This window comes from Rhinolophus sinicus, chromosome 4 (assembly GCF_057876585.1).
Source record: "Rhinolophus sinicus isolate RSI-liver-muscle chromosome 4, RSI-T2T, whole genome shotgun sequence".
Taxonomy (NCBI): Eukaryota; Metazoa; Chordata; class Mammalia; order Chiroptera; family Rhinolophidae; genus Rhinolophus; species Rhinolophus sinicus.
This window is the reverse complement of record NC_142504.1, coordinates 28,289,237-28,311,492: the sequence shown is the minus strand read 5'-3', so window position 1 is coordinate 28,311,492 and position 22,256 is coordinate 28,289,237. Positions and strand designations below refer to the sequence as shown.

The 22,256-nt window shown below is 32.8% G+C and overlaps 1 protein-coding gene and 1 pseudogene across 2 annotated transcripts in view; one reads left to right on the top strand and one right to left on the bottom strand.

Annotated features, from left to right (window-relative positions):
• The window catches only part of NXPH1 (neurexophilin 1), a 282,603-nt gene that overhangs the window by 190,514 nt on the left and 69,833 nt on the right, over nt 1–22,256 (top strand). The window lies entirely within an intron of this gene.
• On the bottom strand, nt 6,440–6,798 carry LOC148758343 (small ribosomal subunit protein eS24 pseudogene; annotated as a pseudogene).

Here is a 22,256-nt window from a genome sequence, read left to right as displayed (position 1 = left end):
ATTGCAGAAGTTTCAACTCCTTTATTGGGCATTTTTGAAGTACTTGAATACCCAATAATTTCTATATAACTTTCTACCATGTGTAGAAATGACACTTTTGCTTCCTGTCGTCAACATATAACTGAAAGCACAAACCCTATTTTGAGGATATATTTATAATATTGGGAATATGTTAAAAAATGACCTGTAATCATTTTTGTCAAAAGCAGTTTAGAAGTCTTATCTGTCTAAAGCAGTCAACCAGCACGCAATTTTCAAGAGGCAACCTAAAGTGCTGAATAAGACTTGCAAACAGAAAAAATGCCATGTCACTGAGGTAAAGGTAAACTTGGATTTCTTCAAAGGTTATGGGAATGACAGCTACTAGCAGGCTGAAGGTACAGTTCTTTAAGAACTAATACACAGCCCTCTTTGCTGCTTTTGCCCTAAAATCTCACATCACATTCTATTTAGTTAGACAGCTATTGAACTTGAAAGAACTTTAGAGTTTCTTTCAAGTGTCTTTCTCTACTTTTCTCTTTTTGGTGTTGTAAATACATTGAATCTCTCGGGCATTGTTTAAATTATTCTATTAAATTCTACAAGATCTTAGTAATTGGTTTCTGCAACTTCCCCCTTTATCAAGATGACAGTTAAATCTTAAGAGCAATGCCATGGCCATAGAAAAAAGGAAATAAAGACATATCGAAGTAGATAATTTGGATGAAGAACCATTGCTCAATCATTTGCTGGAATGTTGGCGAGTAACAGGCAACATTGGGTCTAAACCCATTTGTAGTATTTAAATAAGTAAAAGAACATAGTTAAAAAAAAAAAAATCAGCACCCCGTGGAAATCATATTTCATTCTACTGAATTATTTTCTGGAAGCATTTATCTTGTCTTTAACCAATGGAACACTAGAACAATATTTTTGGAAAAAAACAACAAAAAGAACTCGTCCAACCAAATTTAGAATTTTTGTAATTGCAATTGAACAGATTGCCCAGTTGTTTCAGTTAACTGATAGAGCTATAAAATGTGTATTAATTTTATCTCCTATTTATTAAAGAGTTTTACTCTTTGAAAGAGAGAGAGGATCCAAAGAGTATGATGTTTAAAACTAATGCTTCTTACTTACACCCACTGAAGGTCATGTTATCTATCCAAGGGTATGGCTTTTCTTTCTCTCTTTTATTTTTTTATTGAAGTTGGACTGCAGCCTGCATAGACTTTCTTTTTTCTTTAAAGATATCGTTTTGTGCCTAATTGTGCCCAGCTTCATCTACACCCTGAAAAGGATTATGTTTGAGCTTATAGACTCAGGAGACTCTTTTGCTCAATAGCTAAACTCCAGCCACAGCCCTTTGGGATATTTGAGCAAATGTAAGTGAAAGCTCCCTGTGTTTGTCTCTGTGTTCCCTTTAAACAAAAGTTTAATTCAGGACACTATGGGAATATTTAAAGAAATTTATCTGTAGAACTGTCTTCCAGATAAGATCCAAAAAATACTTTTTGGCCTGCAAAAGTGTTCATCAGTCAGCAGAATTTCCAATAGTGCCTCTGATATTTTTCAAACCACCTTCTCCCCATTAAATAGGTAAAGGAACAACATCTGCCTACAGGAGATAATGCCATTACTTTAAAATTTTCCATAAAAACCTAACAGCAAAGGATTAAAAAGGAAAGGGCAAATCAAGGAGAGCTAATTGATTTCACTTCCATTGGAATGCCAATTCCAATCAATTAGTAATTGTGGCATCAAGTTTAGGCTAAGGCAGACAAGAAGAATATATCTGCGTTCAGTGGAAAAGCATGCTGTGATTGATTTTTGATGTCTGCCATGGGCATGGGAGAGCAAGTCCCATATGTGAACATATGTTCTAATGTTGACATATTCCACTCTGGCTTCAATCCTCAGCATCAGGTTTATACAGGTCTTCAACTACAGAGACCTGTTTGGTTTTCTGATCTACACCATTTATCTTCTCTTAGTTTGGGCTGCTTAGGCCCAACTGAAGACTCAGTTGTTCAGACTCCAAGGCCATTGGGCCCCTACAATAAGTTAAACGTTAGAATCTGAGTAATAATCGAAGGTTCAGTAACAGGCCAGCTTTGCTCACTTGGTCCTCAAGTTCCAGAATTAGGGGTCTGGCTGTGATTTTATGATCCTACCCTTACTTTGTGTTACAGTTCTAATGGAAGAGACTGGCTTCCCCTCCCTTGGAACCCTGTGTATGGTATTCCAATGCTTTTGTGTACTACTTCGGTCTACTCTCTCCATGCAGAGAGTAGAGACCACAGACATGTGGTCAGATTTTATACACAGATCAAGGAACTTCCAGGACCTCTGCCTTTTGTGCAGCTGCAACCCTGAAAACCATGCCCTCATCTTGCCTGTTGCTGGGACTAACTCATTTCCTGGTCTGGCCAGTGAGGCTGGACTGTCCCTAGTTAGCCTTCTTTTTTTTTCAGAGCAGCTGATCTGCTGCTCTAACAGCACTTTTTTGTTTAGATATTGTGAATGTCATCTTTTAAGCTTTCAGCTACTCTAGCTTTTATTAATTTGTGGAATGAACTCACCATGCTTCCCATGCTCTTTCAGCTTCATTGAATTTGTTGCTAAAAAAAAGATTGGTATTTTTATTGGATATGTAGTTTAAGACAGAAAATAAATAAGTTATCCAACTGGGTAAATATATTAATAAGAGGGACTCCAGTGACATGATATAAAGCAAATCAAAAGAATTTATTTTTAAATGTGGTATTGGGTTAAAAAAAATTCATTGAACAAGCTCAGCTCTTACCTTGAATATAAATTCCATTCTAGACTATTAAATTAAATAAGATAAACTCTCCAAAAAATGAAAAGTCTGCTGAAGAAAATTGGAGAATTGAATATAAAAATGGATAAGGTACGGGTGGCCATTACTTTGAAAAGAAAATACTCCAACTTGTAGCGACAAAGATGAAGAACCTGGAGAGGAGAATGCTGATCTCGTGAAGCAGATGGTCCAAACAAATGCTAGCTAGGAAAACAAAGCAGAAAATCTGGGAGGAGAGCCAACATCTACAATGGACTAATAAAAGCGAACAAACACCTCGGCAACCGTGTCAGACAGCTAAGAACCCAAACTGGCACTACTAAGCTCATTGTCTTGTACATATCAGAGAAAGCAGAGGGACCACCCACAGGTAGATGGTCACATTCGCTATGGACCAGCAATGACTGAAGAGAATTAGAGCCCTCCCAGTGCCAGGAAGATGCTTTGGATTTGCATAGTAGCTATTGCTCATGCTATTTTTATTTTAAATGTATTTAAAAAATAAAGATATAACCAAAAAATTATGCAAAACATTATATTTAGAAGTTATAATTGACAGTGGAAACCTTTAGGAAAAGCCTGGGGAAAATGCATGAATGCCTTATTGAGGGCTCGATTGTTGTCTAATATTTTTCATAAATAGTTATGTTTTTGGATAGATAACAAACACTTTGAAGGATTCTTAAGAGGTGAGAGAAGAGCTCTGTACAGTGTTGCATGTATTAATTCAGTGAATGATTATTTTTTAATGTTTTAAGAATATGATTTTAACAATGGATCCTATAGTTAATTCTATGGAATAAAAACTCATAATATAAGCAGTCTTGACTGCATCATTCATTATCTTTGCAATTGGTTCATTGCTCGTATTTTACAATCATGACATAGGGTTCAGCTCTTTGGAGACAGTCATATCTGGGCTTGAATTATCCACCAACCTGCTGTGTGACTTTGGACGAGTTACTGAGTCTCTCTAAACCTCATCTCCAAACTGAGGATAATAATACCTCAGAAACATATTAAAACTATGAAATGAAATATATATAAAGTGCTTAGCATAGTTTCTGGTGTGGAGCGAAAATTAATAACTGATAGCTATTAACACCTTTTTTTCTATCAGTGCTGCATATATATAAAAATAATCACATAGTTTAAAAAATGTTTTGTATAACCTGAAAATGAAACTCTAGTAACTAATTAATGATATAATAAATATTTTGAGAGTTCTGACTTTTCTGATACCACATTATCAAACTTTAAGCCTGTCTAGAACTTGTTTAATTTAGGAAAAAAGAATAGTTTGATAGCCCATCTACATGGGCAAATGGAGATATGAGGAGTGAGGTGAATTAGACTCTGTGTAGTCAGACTCACACTTAGACTCCAGAATGTATGACAAAAGGCATGAGCATTTATTTTAGAGAGATATTGCTAAATTGTCCTCCAAAAGATGGTACTAACTTATATTACTACCAGCAGTGAAAAAAAAAAAAAAAGACTTTTTCTACATCCTTTTTAATTTTTGCCAATTTGGTGGCTAAAAATTTGTTTCATCATTGTTTTCATGGACATTTTCCTAATTATTAGTGAGGCTGAGCATCTTTTTGTATGTTATTGGCTGTTCACATAGCTTCAGTAAATTGTTTGATCTTATGGTTTGAACCCCTTTTCTATTCAATTGTTTGTGTTTTTCTAATTGATTTATAGGAACTCTTTTTGTGTAGTTACTGATTCATAATGTATAAAGTGAATCCTTATTTTCAATTTAATTTTTGGTTATATCCTATTTTAGTCCACAGAAATTATTACTGTTTATGTCAGTGGAAATATTTTTCTTGAAGGTCTGGGTTTTATGTCTAACTTAGGAAGATCTTTTCTATAAAGAAAACTCTTTATAGAAAGATTATTTAAATGCTTTTAAAGAATTTTTAAAAGTCTGCATTTTTATATGAAATTTATTTTTTAATATTATATGAAATATAAATCTAAATAATCCAACTTATTATTTTCCTTATAAAAGTATCCACTGGCCCACATGTAATTTTTGAGTCATCCATTTTCTCCCTACTGAATTGAATATTACATTTATTGGTATAGTTGTATATTTCTGTGCCCTCTGTCAATAGCATAATCTTTAGATCAATGTGGCTTCATGGTATGTTTTAACATAGTATGGCAAGGGCTGACCATGTTTTAATGATAATCTAATAATTCTTACTCTTTTTTAGATTAAATTTTGAATCTGCTTATAAAATTCTGTTTTAAAAAAACTTATTTACATTAGATTGAGCTTTTAATTAATTAAAAATGAATTTGTGAAGCTTTGGCATTTTAATTATATGGAGGTTCCCATATAAAAACAAAGTCTTTTTTGGGTTTTAGATATCTTTTGTTAAGTTTTCTAATTTTCTTGAGGTGTACCTTTAACATTTCCAATTATATCTATATCTATTCTTAGGCATTTTACAATTTCTATTATTTATAATCATGAGAGCATTTTTATTATGTTAATTTTTTATTTTAAGCTATCATACCTACTAATCTATATAAGTATTTGTTTATTATTTTTAAAGTAATACATGTATAGAATTTTAACACCAAATAATGAAATACAGCTGTCCTTGGATCTAGAACACTGATGTACTGGAGCCAGTTTTTTCAGGTCTCTTCCTAACTCTGTGTTCAGGGACTACATATCGTTAGCTTTAAATGGGTGGGGGTATGGTAGGGTGTACTTTCACCACACAAATTGGAATATACTACAAATTAGGGCTTTTTTTTTTTTTTTTTTCAGAGAGCAAATTTTAAACATATAACAGCCTACCATGCTATCCCACTCTAATTCCCACCCTTAGAAACAACAATTTTCAACATTTTTAGCAGTTTCTTAGGCCATATATACCTGTTGCTAAATATCATGCTTTACTGGTAAGGGTTTATTTTTTTTCTTCATTTATTAGACATTGTTTTTGGTATTTACTTGTGACACTGGGTGATGAGAATTTCACTTTCTTACACCATCCTTCTCCTCACCCCATTATAATTGCATCACATTTTAAGTTAATTCCTTATTCAGGCACATGATTATAATTATACTAAATTTTTTTTACACAAGCTATATTATATACTACAATTTTGTTTCCATTCTTATACAACGCTTTTATCCTTACTCAAGTTAGCAATTGTCTTATTTTTCTCTGCCTAGTGTTCTATGAATCTCCTGCACTCACAACCAAATATGTGAAAGTCAAGCACATCAGGTAGTTAATATCTGTTTTATTTCTTCCCCTTTTCAGACATTTCTTCTAGAGCCCTCCATCTTCCTGTTCTGTTTTGTTCTACAGTGCAACTTTCCTCGAACTTTCCTTCATCATCGTTCTGGGAATTCCTTTTATTTTTGTCCACTAGTGTTTCTTTTTCCTGGGCTATTCTTTTATTTTGAAGCACTCTCAATTAGCTTCCTTAAAAAAGTGGGTAGGAAGTACACTTTTTTTTTTTTCTGGGACTTTGCATGACTGAATGTATTTTTTTTTTTTTTAAGTTCTTACTTTATTAATCCTTTCATGAAAAGTCTGCTCAATCACCACAGATAAAATCACTGATGAATTTTACTCCTTCTGTTGTCCAATCTCCACCTCACATTTTGCCAGCACCAACATTGGCCTTTGCAGTCCCCCTAAATTTCTTTATTCTGTTCTTGCATTCCTTTCACTGGTTTCCTGAGGTGGTTCTCTTCTCATACAGGCCCATGTCTCGCAAGTCTATGTTTGAGTTCATTTTTTCTTGGCCTAATCTAAGGAATAATAAATCATGCCAAAGCCACTTGTCTTGCCACCACCAAAATAAGTTCTGAATCCAAATGCAAAGATCACATGTGGTGTGGTCTTGTACATTTTAGCTTGTTTTCCCTGAATTTCTGTCTTAGGTACTGTGGCCTTCCCAGGATGAAGGCTCTTGATGACCATTTGTTTCCACTGAAGTTGTCTATTGGTCATGAACTTCCCGGTCCCGATGGTTAATTGTGTTGTTCATGATGGTGGCAGACCCTCAAACAGCCAGGGAGTTTTGAAAAGAGAAACTAAACAAATCTTTGTTTGTGCCTCATACTTGGTTGATAGTTGAACTGAGGATAGCATTCAATTTGGAAGTTATTTTTCTCTTGGAATTTTAAAGACATTGCTCTGTATTCTTATTGCTTCTAATGCTGATAAAATCAGATGCCATTCTTTTCCAAATCGTTTGTAAATGGCCCCTTTTATTCTCTCTGGAAGTTTTTAAGATCTTTTCTTTTTTTATCCTGAGGATTCTTAAATTAAAATAATATGCCTGAAGTGGGCATTTTTTCCTTCATTTAGTGAATATTTTGAGAGTGGTAGTGCATGCCTGGTACTCTATGGGATTTACTAATATTTTTAATTAGTTATTGATAATACACAGAAAAGTTTGTTTTTTAGATGTTGTATTTTAGTTAGACACTTAGTTGAATTTTTTAAAATTTCTGTTGATTTTATTAGATGTTTTAGATAAATAATACTACCATCAACAAATAATGTCTTTCTCCTCCTATATTTCCATATTTTTATATTTATTCTTTATTTTTTCTTGACTTACTTAATAGGCTAGAATGTCTAGACCAACAGATAATAGTCTGTAGTAGCAGACATGTTTTCCTTTTTCTGACTTTAAGGGGAATGTACCTAATATTTTGCTATAATGTTTAGGGCATATATTTTTCAAGTTAAGAAAGTTGCCTTCCATTCCTAGCTTAATATGATCAGTATCAGGAAAACATGTTAAATTTTTGCTAATTTATTTTTGCACCAATTTTTAACATATATATATGTTATATGTATAATATATATGTATATATATTAGTATATAATATATATACACACACATAGAATGTATTATATATGTGTGTATATCTATATCTATATCTATCTATATCTATATCTATCTATCTATCTATCTATCTATCTATCTATCTATCTATCTATCTATATCTATCTATCTATATCTATCTATCTATAGATAGATAGATATAGATATAGATATATATATATAATTTTGGGTAATCCATTTAAGGCTACCATGCATTTTTTAAAGAAACTGCTGGATTGTTGCTAAATTTTTTTTTTTTTTTTAGGACTTTTACAAAAATCTTTACAAAATAAAGGTTTTGAGACTAACTTTTTCATGCTTTTCTCCTTTTGTTTTGTTATCTGGTTATAGTAGCCTTTAGAAATTTTTCTGGCTAGCTATCTGTTGCTAACCTGAGAATTTGGCTACTTTGTTTAATATCACTCATATGAATATATAGAGGTTTTTTTAATTAGCATTATACATGGTCAGATTTTAAAATTATTGCAAGAGACAATTGAAAGTATGTGTAATTTCTATCATACAGAATTTATATACCTACTTATTGTAAGCTTATTAATTGATTTTATTAAAATGAATGCAATTTTACTTTGGGACACTTTATTAATTTTGCACAGATGTACTAACGTACCCCACTGTGGTTATAACTTTTGACAGTATCTTCTTACGTATCTAAGAGTGGTAACTTAGAATGCTATGTTATTTGATCTATAAAATTTAAAACTCTGTGGGTTATACCTTTTATTAATATAAACATACACATTATTTCATTTAATGCTTTTGGTCTTGTATTGGTATTACGTTTTATCTAAGAGTAATAATATGTGCTCATAGAAGCTTCCTTTGGTGTTCATGGGCAATAAAGCTGGAAGTCTGCTCTTAGGGTAGTGAAGTTCGGTGTGTTTCATTTATGGGTCTCAGTTACTATTATACTTAGTTATTTTATTACTCTTTGTGGGAGTTAGGTTTGCTTTTCATTCTGGCCTGGATATCTAGGCTAAGATTCTCCTTCGTTTGGAAAGTAATTCTTAAGAATTTATCCTGGGAAGCAAATGCTGCTTTATTTCTTTGTCTAGGAGAAGGAGGGCCAACATTGGCACAGTAGCTGCTGTTTGACTGATGGTCTATTAGTTAATTGTCCTGACAATTATCCTGTTCTTTGAATTTGCTGATTCTGAGCTTGGAGTTTCTCTGGACCTCCTTTGGGAAGGAAGATTCTCACCTTGGCAGTGGCTTTCTCTTAGGTCATTTGGGTTAAAGTTTTCGCACTGTGGTTCCTGTTAGTTTGATCCATTTTTTATTCTCTCTCCTAAAACTCCTTCTATATTTCTGGTTTGCTTGTGTCATCCTTTCATCTTGATGACTATGGTTATTGTCAAATTATTTTCTTAGGATCAATTTTCTTCTGCCATATTGGAATTTACAAGAACATTTGTGCTCAATCTACCATCTTGAATTGATCTTGTTACATTCTTTAAAAGACTAGGATTTTTTTAAATGAATATAAATTACCTAAAATATCTAAATATAAGACACAACCTGATAATTGCCACCCAGTTTGATTAGATTATATTAATAATTACCATTGGATCTTACTGTGCATTACTAAACCTTCCTCTTTCCTTCCCAGTGGTAACCTCTATCTTATATTTTGTGCAAATCATTCCCTTGCTCTAGGAATGATTTTACTCTATGTGTTTATATCTCTAAACACTGTATCTAGCTTTGCATATTTTTTTACTTTACATAAATGGAATGTCATCTTTGACAACTCATGGTTTTTGCTTAACAAATTTTTTGTGAGAATCATCCCTGTTGATAAATACAGTTCTAATTTATTTGTCATTTTTGCAAATGTAGAGTATTCTACTGAATATAGTGTTCATTTATTTATCACATGTAAGTCAGTCTTTTCCATTTCTGAGTTTTTTTTCTTTTTTAATATTGAATATCAATTTAATTTTCCTATATGCTTTTCCTAATCTAGTAAGGTGATTATATTATTTTCTTATTCAATGTGTTAATATGATGAAATGCATCAACACATTTTATACTGGTAAATCAATCTTCATACCTGGAATGAGCCCAGTTTGGCCATGAGTGTGTGTATGTGTGTGTGTGTGTGTGTGTGTGTGTGTGTGTGTGTGTGTTGTATATTTTTGGGGGATAGGTTGTGCTTAAATTCATGAGTTGGTTTGTTTGTAATTTTAGTTTTAAAATACTTTTGTTATCTGGTTTTGATATCTCTAAGTGATTTGCTGAGTGTTCTCTATATTTTAGTTTCCAGTGATATTTGTATAATATTAGAATTATGTTTTCCTTCAACTTTAGTAAAATTTCCATTAGGCATGGTGTTTTTCTTATGTGAAGATTTTTAACTCCTGATTTCACTTCCTTGTTTATTTAGGTCTCTTTTTCTTCTTGCATTAGTTTTGGTACATTTCTTTTTAACTAATTAGGACATGTCACTCAATTTATCCTTGACTCATTAGTTACTTACAACAGTGTTTAAAATTTCCAGTATGTGGGTTTTGTAGTTATCTTCTTGTTATTGAATCCTATCTTAATTTCATTTTGGTCAAAGTAAGTTGATGGCCTATATGAAACTCTCGAAAGTTGCTCTGTGCCTTTTCATTGTAAATTATATAAATCCCTCATGTATGCTTGAGAAGAATGTTTGTTCTCTTATTGTTGAGAGCACAATTTTCTATATATTTATTAGATCAAGTGTGTTGACTGCCTTGAAATGTCTGAACCTCATTCATTTTTCTTTTATTTAATCTTTCAATTACTGAGAGGACCCTACTTAAAAAGTCAGTAACATGATTTGTCAATTTCTTATATTTCTATTAATTTTTGCTGTATATATAAATGAAGCTATGCTGATAAATACATACAAGTTTAAAATTGGTATGTTCTTGTCTTAAACTAAAACATTGTTATTATGAGGAACCTTTTACCACTATGTTGTGTTTTTTTTTTTTTTGTCTTAAAATCTGTCTTTGTAGTATAGTTATACCCCTTTGCTTTTAATAGTATTTAGTTGATATATATTCTTCTTTTGTCCTTTAAACCTTCATATGCATCTCTTTAAAACAACTCAAACCTGGATTAAAAAAATTAAAGTTCTGTCTGCATATCTTTGTCTTTTAACTGGAAAGTTTAGTCTGTTTACATTCATTGTGATTACCAATAGGTTTGAATTTATTTTTGTTATCTTTTTTGTGTTTTCCTTTTGCCATGTGATTTTTACATTAAAAATTTCTTTCTTTTTAAATATTTAATGTTTTTCTTATATTTTTTCCCCCTTTATTTTAGAATTTACATTCAACCCACCTATTCCACACAGACAAAACCCACCTGGCTCTCTACAACCAAGACCAGGAAAAAAAAAATTCGTTACCATCTCCCTTTGGAGAGTGGCTTTTTTTATTTATTTATTTACTTTTTCACTGATTGTGTAGCCCTTTAGAGAGGGGTTTTCCCCATTTTATATGTCTAGGTTCCAAGTCTACTGCAAGTGGGCCAACGTCTTGTTTCTTGTCCTCATTGGCTTGTTTCTTGTGCATATTAGATTTATTGGGTTAGCCGACAAACTTATAATAGCCCAGGCTTAACTGACTGCTTACAGTTTTGTATTTTACTCTTACTTTATTATTATGAGCCCTACTTTATTATTATGAGTATTTTGATTACTTTTTTTTTGCAGAATCAGCTCTACATTTAAAAAGATAATTTTTTTAAATGCGACATTTTTGGTGTTTGGTAGTGGGGATGTTCAGGGGATATCTAATTCATCATCTTGCCAGAAATAGAAGCCCTAAATTTTACTCTCCATCCTTTTACTGTGCTGTTCCCTGGACAGGTAAACAGGGCTTAAATTAAGGAGGGGCTGAAAAGCTGTGATGTGTGGTGAGTGACCAGACACTGAACAATAATACTTACTGAAATCTATCTACCTTGGTAGGGCGGGGGTGGGGGGGTATCTGTCTTCATCAATAAGGAGATGTATTGCTGGTATTTTTGAACAGCTATACAAGTAAGATGCAGTGAACAATTTTAATTTTAATTTTTTTATTGCAAAGAATAATATACAGTCTTTGAGTGACATAGGAAAAACATTTATATAGTATCTTTTGTTCTTAATGCTTTATCTGCAAGATTGGAGATCAAAATGAATTGGTAACTTCCCAGTCTGCTTTTATTCGTCCTAATGAAATTATTAGCTGAAAAATATAACGAACTGAAAGATTGCTTAATGAAATATGAAGGTTTACTAGGTGATAATCATCTACATAGAAAGAACAGATTCAATTAAGGAAGCTTTGACCGCATGTGATTTTTATATAGTTTAAAATAACGTCTTGTGATCTACAGGCACAGTCTGTGTGAATGAACATTAATCAGGAAGATAGGCAGTCTGAGTTTTAATATGCTTTTGATCCTTGATGCAGTTTGGTTAGTTTCTTCATTTCTGGTTTGTCTTCTACCAATGCCAGCTTACCTTAACTCCAAGAGGTATGAGAATATAAGGGGGTTCTTACAGCCCTCTTATTTTTAAGTTTAACTTTCAAACTGCATGGCTGTCTATACTTTACAAGACAATATGTTCTCTTTGTGACATTTAATAAATATTTCTAGTTGCCACCTGGCTATATTCTCTTCCAGCCATCAGTTCAGTTTTGACAACATGTTTGTCATTATTTATGAGTGTATAGGCAATGTGTGGAAAAAGGGAAGTGACAGTGCTGTTGCAACAAAGGGGTAATCCGGTAAGATGAACCAAAGCAGCAAATATTTAGCCTTAATCAGACAATCATTGTACTGATTATGAGTTCAATTGTGAAGAAAATGAACAAAATTAAACTGCATGGATAAAATGTTGGAAACATCATTGGAGATTTATCCAAAAGATGAGCTTTAATTTGGAACATTATAACTTTAAGTTGTCAAATATTAAATAGAATTCCTCTGTACCTGCAAACCTCTTGGATGACTGACTTTAGAACATTTAATTTTGGTTCATCATTTCAAGTTCATATTTTGTCCAAATCAGAGTATCATCAATTTCTGATCATTATCAGCGTACTAGAAGTATTCTTCAGTACATTTCTTTGTAAATGGTTATAATGGGTAATTCATGGTTGAAAATGTTTATCTTGTCCTCTTTCTGTGTAGTTTATGAATTATTGACAATGAATGTAATTTTATTTTGAAGATTTGCTCCTACAATTTTTGTGTTCTTTTTCTGGCACACATTAAAATATATGGTCATTTATCCTTGCACCTCCCACTTTACTCCCTGCTCTTTCTCGCTCTCTCTTTTTTGAATCCCAGAAGATTTTTAATTATTTTTATCCCTTTTTAAATTTTCACCAATCTATGCAGGATTTTTCACTTTCTGGTGCCCCTAGCTTCTGTATCAACCTTTACTGGAAGACCAAATCAGCCTTCCATGTAAGCACACATTAGGCCAAGTTTCCTTCTAAAAATGGTTTTAAAATTCCACAAGCAATAAATTTTTAAAAAAATTATTATTATACAACATAAAACATTTTAAAAAGCTATAACAAAATCACCTGTATGTTCACAGCCCAGAAATAACCAATGCTACACTTTGGTATATACTCCTCAAAGTATTTATATGTAAATATAGCCATTAATTTATCTTATATAGAGAAGTGAATGGAATCATACATGGCCTATGGTTTTATAATCTCTTTTTATTCATTCAACATAGAGAGCAACCCACATCATGGATGTCTTAACATATCAATGAACGTACCTCTAAAACTTATATTTTATATCTGCCCAAATTCAATTACATGGATATGCCAAGGTTTACTCAAGAAATACTCAGTTATTAGAATTCAGGAACATTATTGTAAGAACATTAATTTATTAACCACATGTTTGAGTATCTACTGTGTGCCAGGCTCTATTCTAGGCACTGGAGCTTGGCAGTAAACAAGACAGGTAAGTTTCTGCCCACATGGAACTTATTTTAGGAGAGCAGCATTCAAATAATCACTCTTTTTGGGGTAAACTACTCTCTCGTGATCACAGAGGTACTTTAGTTTGTTGTATATAGTTTTTATAAAACTTAAGAGGAAAACAAAATGCCTTGGGTGTACTTCTCCCTCCCTCTACCCACTCAATATACAAATAATTGTTAGGTTTTTGTGCTTTTGTTTGGAGACTTTCATGGTACAGAGAAATTAGTGTTCTTGTAGAAATCTCAAAGCATAACTGGAATTACTAGTTCTTATTGACTTGAGAGTCATCTTTTATTGTTGTTACTCATTGTAAATAAATGCTCCTAACTGAACACATTTTAGTGTTTATGAGTTACAGTATAATTTTATCTGACACTTATAGGCTATATACATTTTAGTAGTTGTTTTGGTGGTGGAATTTTAAAAAGCCACTTTATACTCTAGTTTTGCTCAGTGTGGCATTGTTCTATGTCCTCAACCATAAATCAAAGAGTTTAACTAGATGATTCCTTCAGTGCTTGCCAGCTCTGGGCAGGGAGGCATTGCACTATTATAAAATAGTTCTTAAGACTTTAGCTCTAATGACCTCAAACCTTTTAGGTATACATATATGCATGCAATCTCTCAACTTTTTGTTCTGATTTCCCTTAAATATGTTATACTGTTTTTCTCAATCATAAGAATGACAGGATTTTCAATTAAGTACAATCTATACTAACAACCTATAACTTTGATTTCTCTCCTCTCAATGCTGGGGAACGTTTGCCCTCTCAAATGTAGGAGGGCAAGCCATCTACCTCCTCAGGGAATTTTCTTAACTGTTAAGTTGGCCCTGGCTGATAGAACTTTGCAGGTGAATTTTCATTTTCTCAGAAAAGTTATGTACTATTAGATCTCATTCAGTTTCTTGTTTGCATTTCTTAAAACACTCAGGTGCTTGTCTCCCCCTCTATATACTTTTGCATGGCCAGGGTCAACTATCATCACCAGAAAATGTAGATTAAAAGTGGTAATATTGACATAACATCATTAACCTTGTTTGGATTCAATGTATGAATGTGCAGAGACACTGAATTAACTGGACTTTCATTGCAGTTTTGCTTTTTTCATCTCTCTTGATTTATAAATCTACTTTCAGAAGGTAGAATGCCAATAGGACAGTAAAAATCGAAGATCTCTCTAGCCTTTAACTGTTGGTAAACTTTTCAACTTGCTTTTGGATAATCTCAATTTCTTCTGCCGTTTCTCCTGGGAGAATTCATAATTAGTGTTCACAATTTTTTTCTTTTTTTTACAAAAACAAGCTCCATTAGATTTTTTTCAAGTGAATCCCTTACTACAGATTCCATTAGATCAGATTCCCACTAGTATTTATATTTTTAATTGACATTCAGGGAGACTTTTTAGCTGAAGTTCAAGTCAAAAAGAGGATGGACAAGCACTTATTATAGGTTAACTCTTCCAAAAATGATCTGATTTTTAAAAGTTCAGAAAATGAATGATTGTTTTATTATTCCTAATCTGAATTTATGCCATTAAAGTCATATTCTACTGAAGGGACATATAATGCAAATTTATTACCATGTAGTGTCACATTGAGGGATTCAGGTGCGAAGGGAATACTCACTCCTCTGAAAATTGGCTCATCATCAGCTTTGACAGAAGGATTTGTATGGTGTATAAAATATTCCATGAGACATGTGGCAACAGCCACCGTGATAGTGTCTGTAAGATTTAGATATCATTTAAAATCAGCGGTCTAGCAGCAAGAGACATCAAAGATAACTCCAATATCATAAAGTTCAAAAACTAAAAGTTTTTTGGCCTTAACAATAATAAAGTGTTGGGAAAGCTGTAGTTTTTTTGAAGGAGAAAACAAATTCAATAAAATGCAACCATTTGAAGTTAATTTCACTCAACACACATGTTTTCAAACAAGTATTTGGTGACTTTAGAAATACCATTTTTCTAATAGGTACATTCATTTGTACTTTCTATGTAAAATTTGAATTAAATCAGTCCCAATATTTGTATGTTCATATATTATCTAAGATAATATAAGTTCATATATTATCTATGTTTTATTCATCTTTTTATCTTTGGTGCTTACCATAGTGTCTAATTTATAGTAAGTGCTCAATGAATGTTTCATTAATGAACAAATTTCCATTTAGTATATTAACAGTGTGGAGTATGTAAGAAAGAAATACTTGAGTTTCAATTTATTTATTACATCAAAGCACATTGTAACCACAGCCACAATAAGTCTGATATGATATGAAGCACACGGCTTCAATGAAACTGTTTTATTCTGATTGCTGGTTATGAGCTGATTTTGAGATTTAAAAAAACAACATGTAGATTAAGTGTGGCCACATTCAGATATTAAAAGACACACAACTCTTATCTATCCTTGTCATTAGCTTGTGCAAAATTAAACAAGATTAAAGTAGTCATTTGAAATCCGTCCTGGTCCCGACATCACCACTTATTTACAACAATTTATTTATATACAACTCTCATTAAAAAATTTATTATTTTCTAATAATACATGTGGTTCTATTCTCCAGATGCTTACACTCTAGTAGGAAAAAAAGGTCAACAAATTTAGGTTGCATATGAGAAAATAAAACACAATAGAATAATATACCGATGTAATAGTGTGACACAGAATTGTTTAAATTGTAGGAGAATATTTTAGGAGAAGCTTTGAACAGTGTAAAATAAATAGTGAATTGTACAGGCAAGATTTGTATCAGATCCTCGATTTTGGAATGATGTAGCTCATAGAAGAATGGTAAAGGGAACGTTGCATGAGGATACTTTTTCTTTTGTGGCTGAAACAGAAAAGTTTGAATTGGATAAACTGTCAAGTGGGATTCTTTCATGGCTTGGAGCCAAATGACAGGTGGCTTTGTGTGGCTATGGTTTTGAGCCCTACTTGAAGGGCTGTAGGAGAACCCTGGCAGTTTTGAAGGCTAATTAACATAATTAAAAAGGAAGATTACCGGAGTGCCACTAACAAGAACTAAGCAGAGTTAAAATGGAATTTAAACAGTTTATTAATCCAGGAAACAGTACTATGTAGAAAAACTTTGGATGCCCCCAGTACTAAGGGTTATTGTTTCTTCGTACGATAAGAAACAATTTAAAAGAAATGGATTAATATAACTTAGTAATAAATGCATCGGTTTATTTAATCATCTCAAAATTACTGTGTATTGTGATGTTGCCTGAGGATGCACAGTAGACCAGATAGTCTCAGCTCTGATGAAGCTCATCATCCTGTGCTGGGAATGTGTAAGTGGTTGCACAGATAAGCAATTTGGGACATTACACAACAGAGAGAAGTGCTAGGATGGGATTGGTGTGGATCTTTTGGGAACACAAGGCAATGGCATAATCCTGCTTGGAAAAAACCCAGTGTGATTTTTCTTCATGTTACAATATTACTTTCAATTACTTTATATGGCTAATACTATGATAATGATAATGGCAGAATATATATCCAGCATCTTATTACGTGCCAGCCCTGTGAAAATGTTTTCTGTGCATTATCTCATTTTAATCCTTAAAACTATCCTACCAATTAGGCACTGATTTGTTTTGTTGTGGTCGCTAGTTTACCGATAAGAAAAGTGAGACTTAAAAAGGTTGAGTCTGATGGTGACAAAAGGAGTCAGGAGTAGAGATGGGCACAAACTGAAACTATATTTTAACTTTCTTAAGTACTTGTGGGGAATTTCTTAAAGGAGCCTAGTGTGTGTGATTAACACTACTTCTCAACGTTAAGAACAAACTCTCCCACATTCTAGTAGCTATATACATTTTTAAAATTACAATGGGGAACTTGTTGAATGTTTTTAGATCAATAAGGCCCGAATGTAAAACTCACTTTTTGGCATCTGAAGACAGGAAATGCAAATTTAATACTTGGCCAGGAGTGAAGCCACTCACCGGAACAAAAATCCTTTTCCACAGTAACAACTGAAGGCTTCTTTGGCATAAGATTACTTGTAAAATATTTATGTACAATTGAAGCAGCAGTACCACACAAGGAATAGATTCACAACCCTTCCAAATAATAGGTTTGGCAGTGGGCAAACATCTTTTGTAACTCAGTGTAGGAACCAGTTTAAGGGTAGTGTTGAAGATTAAACATTTGCTTTTTAGCTTTCCTATTTGTCTTCTGTATGTAAAAAGTTTCCAGCTTAAAAATAGTTAATTTTACAAATGCCAATTACATGAAAATCAGAGGACGTAATTTATGCATCATCCCCTTATTAAAAGAAAAAAGAGTGGCTAACACCATTATATGTAACACAGCCTTAGATAGAATGATCTTTTCCTCAGGTAATCTCTTTTGATTAAGAAGCTGCTCAGTGGCATAGAAAAGGACAGCAGAGTGATTGCTTCCTCTTCAAATCATGTCTGAATAATAAGTAGTCAAAGCAAGAATAACTTGGAAATATTGAGGTGTCTCCATTGTGTAACCTCAGAACATTTCAATAATTATTTTATCTCAAGGTGTAGATTTGAAACTTTCAGTTGTCCTAAAGTTACAGCACACAAATCAATATTGACGGAGAACAGCTGGAACTGAGGATGGGTTATAAAAAGACATCTTTTCATCATGAGTCATACCAATATCAAAGTAATCATCTTGTACCTACATCTACTGATTCTTAAATAACAATTTGGCTCATCAAATCCAGACTTATCAAAAGATAAGTCCCACTCAATGTAGTTGGATCTAAGAATTGCCTAGAGCGATAATTAATACATAAAGAGGGGGGACATTAAATAGGCAGTGTAAAACAAAGACAAAACAAAATGTAAATGGAATTAATTACTTTCATCTAATAAACCCAAGGTATGTAGTAACTACAAGAAATAATCAGGTTGCAATAAAAATTCCTCAAGTATAAAAATTCTGCTAAATGTTTACTTTCCTAAATAATGAGAGGCACTATATTCTCTATAATGTTAAAATAATCCATTGCACATTTCCAAATAATAAACCACCAAGTATGACTGACACATAGAATTATCCTAAAGCTGAGGTGTTTTATAAATGCCAAGTACAAAAGAAAAACCATAAACAATTAGTTTAATGTTGTAAATTAAATAACATATGTTAAGTAACTAGAAATATAAAGACTTTTCAGGTAGCTTCTAACCAAAAACTTGTTGAGGATCTTGAAAATGATTTTATAAGTATCTTATGCATTGGCTCATATTTCCAGTTTTAATGATTATTGCATATTTTTAAGATTCATATATATATCTATATCTATATATATATCTAGAATACATGCGTAGTCTGTATTTGTTTCCATGTTTGATTCAGTGATGCTGTATAAACTTGTAACTGGCACTAAATGATGTTAATGCTTTGTGATTCCCATAAATAAGAAAGTTGTTTCTCATTTAGTTCAATTCATCATCGTCAGAACAGGTTCCCTCAAACTTTGGACATAAGTTTGGCTTAAGTTACTAGAACTTATTCATGAGCATATTTCACCAGAATGAGCAAGTGTACTGTGATGACTTCAAGCATAATTATGGTTTTATTTCTTACATAGAAATTGTGCCAAATTTAAAATTTTTCTCTATATGTAGATATAGTAGTAAAGTTCGTGAAGGAAAGGCTTTTCATTCTTCACCTCTGGGTGAAAGGTCAGTGTTGCTGCATTGTCCCTTTGCAAATGAGAAAATTGGGAAGTGAAGTTACTTGCCTAATGTTAGACAGAAAGTAAGTTAAGTTTCAGAGTCAGGGCTTAAACCACAGCTATTTGAATTCAGGTTCAATACTTTTCCCACTAAACCACAACTAGTGTTTTATTTAAATCTATTCAATACTGTGGTGTCATCCAAAAGCCATTACTTATGACGTTTGTGCTGCTGCCAGTACTGCTATCTAATTATTCACAAATATATGTGATTACAATCATATGCCACGTAATAACGTTTCAGTCAATGACAGACCCATATGCAATGGTAGTCTTATAACATTATAGTGGAGCTGAAATTTTTCTATCACCAAGTGATGTCTTAGTCATTATAACATCAGAGCACAAAGCATTATTCATGTGATGTGGTGATGCTGATTAAACAAACCTACTGTGCTGCCAGTTCTATAAATGTATAGCACATACAATTATGAACAATATATAATACTTGATAATGCTAATAAATGATGGTACGACTGGTTTGTGTATTTACTATAGTTATTTTGTATTGTTATGTTAGAGTATACTCTTTGCACTTATTAAAAAATGTTGGTGTAAAACAGTATGCCGTGTTGCAATGGCAGTAACCTCAAACACCTCATGTTTACTGTGTCTCTTGGTTGCATTTTCTCTTATGTTGTTTTGTGTAGTAACATGCTGTACAGGCTTGTAGTCTAGGAGTAATAGACTGTACCATAAAAGCTTAGGTGTGTAAAGTAAGCTACACTATCTAGGTTTGTGTAAGTGCACTCTATGTTTGCACAATGGCAAAATTGCCTAGCAATACATCTCTCAGAATGGATCCCTTTCATTAATCAGCACATGACTGTATTAAATATTTGGAAGATGCAATAAAGTAAGCTATGTCTTATTTTCCAGCTTTATTGGGAGTATAGGTGATAAATAAAAATTGTGTATATTGAAGGTGTCAATGTGATGGGTTGATATATATATACATATACACATTGTGAAATGATTACCATAATCAAGCTAATTAAACATGTCCATCACCTCAGTTACTTTTTTTTGGTTTTTGTTTTTGGATTGGTTAAAACATTTAAGATATACTCTCCTCACAAATTTCAAGTATAAAATGCAGTATTATTAACTATAAATCACCATGCTGTACATTAGATCCCCAGAACTTATTCATCTTAGAACTGGAAGTTTGTACCCTTTGACCAACATCTCTCCATTTTCCCCATCTCCCAGTCCCTGGTAACCACCATTCTACATTCTGGTTTTAAGTTTGACTTTTTCAGATTCTATGTAGGAGATCATACAGCATTTGTCTTTCTCTGTCTGGCTTATTTCACTTAGTGTAATGTCCTCAAGGTTCATCCTGGTTATTGCAAATGTCAGGATTTTCATCATTTTTATGGCAGAATAATATTCCACTGCATATTTATAGTGTATTTTCTTTATTCATTCATTGGTTGACTGATACCTAGGTTGTTTCCATGCCTTGGCTATTGTGGATAATGCTGCAATAAACATGAGAGCGCAGCTAATGTCTTCAAGGTACTGATTTCATTTCCTTCAGATGTATGCCTTGTAGCAGGATTCCTTGATTATATGGTAGCTTTATTTTTAACTTTTTGAGAAACTTTTATGAAGGTTATGCATTTTTTAATAAGTGAAGACATTTCTAAATTAGATCATCCATGTTGCCTGCTTTTTTCTCTATCAAGATGTTCAGGGGTTATAATACAGTAGGTGCTAAAGAATGAAAGGAATGGGTACAATACTCCGATATGATATGGGTGTAGTATTTTGGTGTGGAGGGAGATGGAATGACTACCTACAAAAGATTAACAAGGTCAAAGGGCATCAAGGTGTGATTATGCAGAGTGCTCTGGGCTAGAAAAATTGGGACCTAGGAGTTATTTAATATACATAGAGTCATTTAATGTGAGTATAAAGGATTACTTGTAAAAATGAGGAGATTGGTACAGATCAGGGGTCCCCATGGTGTCTGCTGGCTGATTCTTCCTTCTCTTCCCTTTGGCAGCCATGACATGCACAATTTTCCTTTTTAAATTCTTTAGGAGGAATTCGCACTTGACATTTCACCATGGGTCCCATCACTCTCTCTAGTTTAAACAACCTGTCTAATTCAAACATTTGTCACTTGTCTGGCCCCAATGTAGATGAATTCCAAGGTCCCTCCCTGCTCAAAAATTCTCTGGCTGTTTCATCTACAATTGGCTGATTGTATATGTCATTGCTCACAACTAATAGCTAAAGTCTGCTGCTATTACAGACCACACACTGTTTTGGGGCAAAAAGGCCTGAAATTTGTTCCAGTTTCCTCAATTGCCAAAAAAATAAAATAAAAATAAAAGTATCCCTCAAAAAACTAATAAAGTTAACCTAATATTCTAATTTATGGAAATTCTTAAGAAATGCATTAATTATTGGACTCATCAGCCAGGGGAGCCAAAGGTAGTTTTCTCAAATCTAACTAAACCGAACTGAGTCTCATTCTGTGATACACAGAAACAATCATGTTTACAGTGTCTGATGGTCTTGATTCATCTTCCCATTCTTCAAGAGAAGTGGTCATCTTTTTGTTTCTCATCATATCTGGCTATGTGGGCCTATGAGAAAACATATAAATATTAATATATATATATATATATATATATATATATAATATATATACTATTGTGAAATTGTCTCTTCATATTAATAGATATGCTCTTTTTGCATATCTCTATAGCATGAAAACTATCTTAGTTCATTTATTATTTGAAAATACGATTTTTAATGATCGTTCTATATTTTGTTAGGTATCCTAACTTTGGGACTTAATCTTCAGTTGCTAATCACTTAGGATGTTTT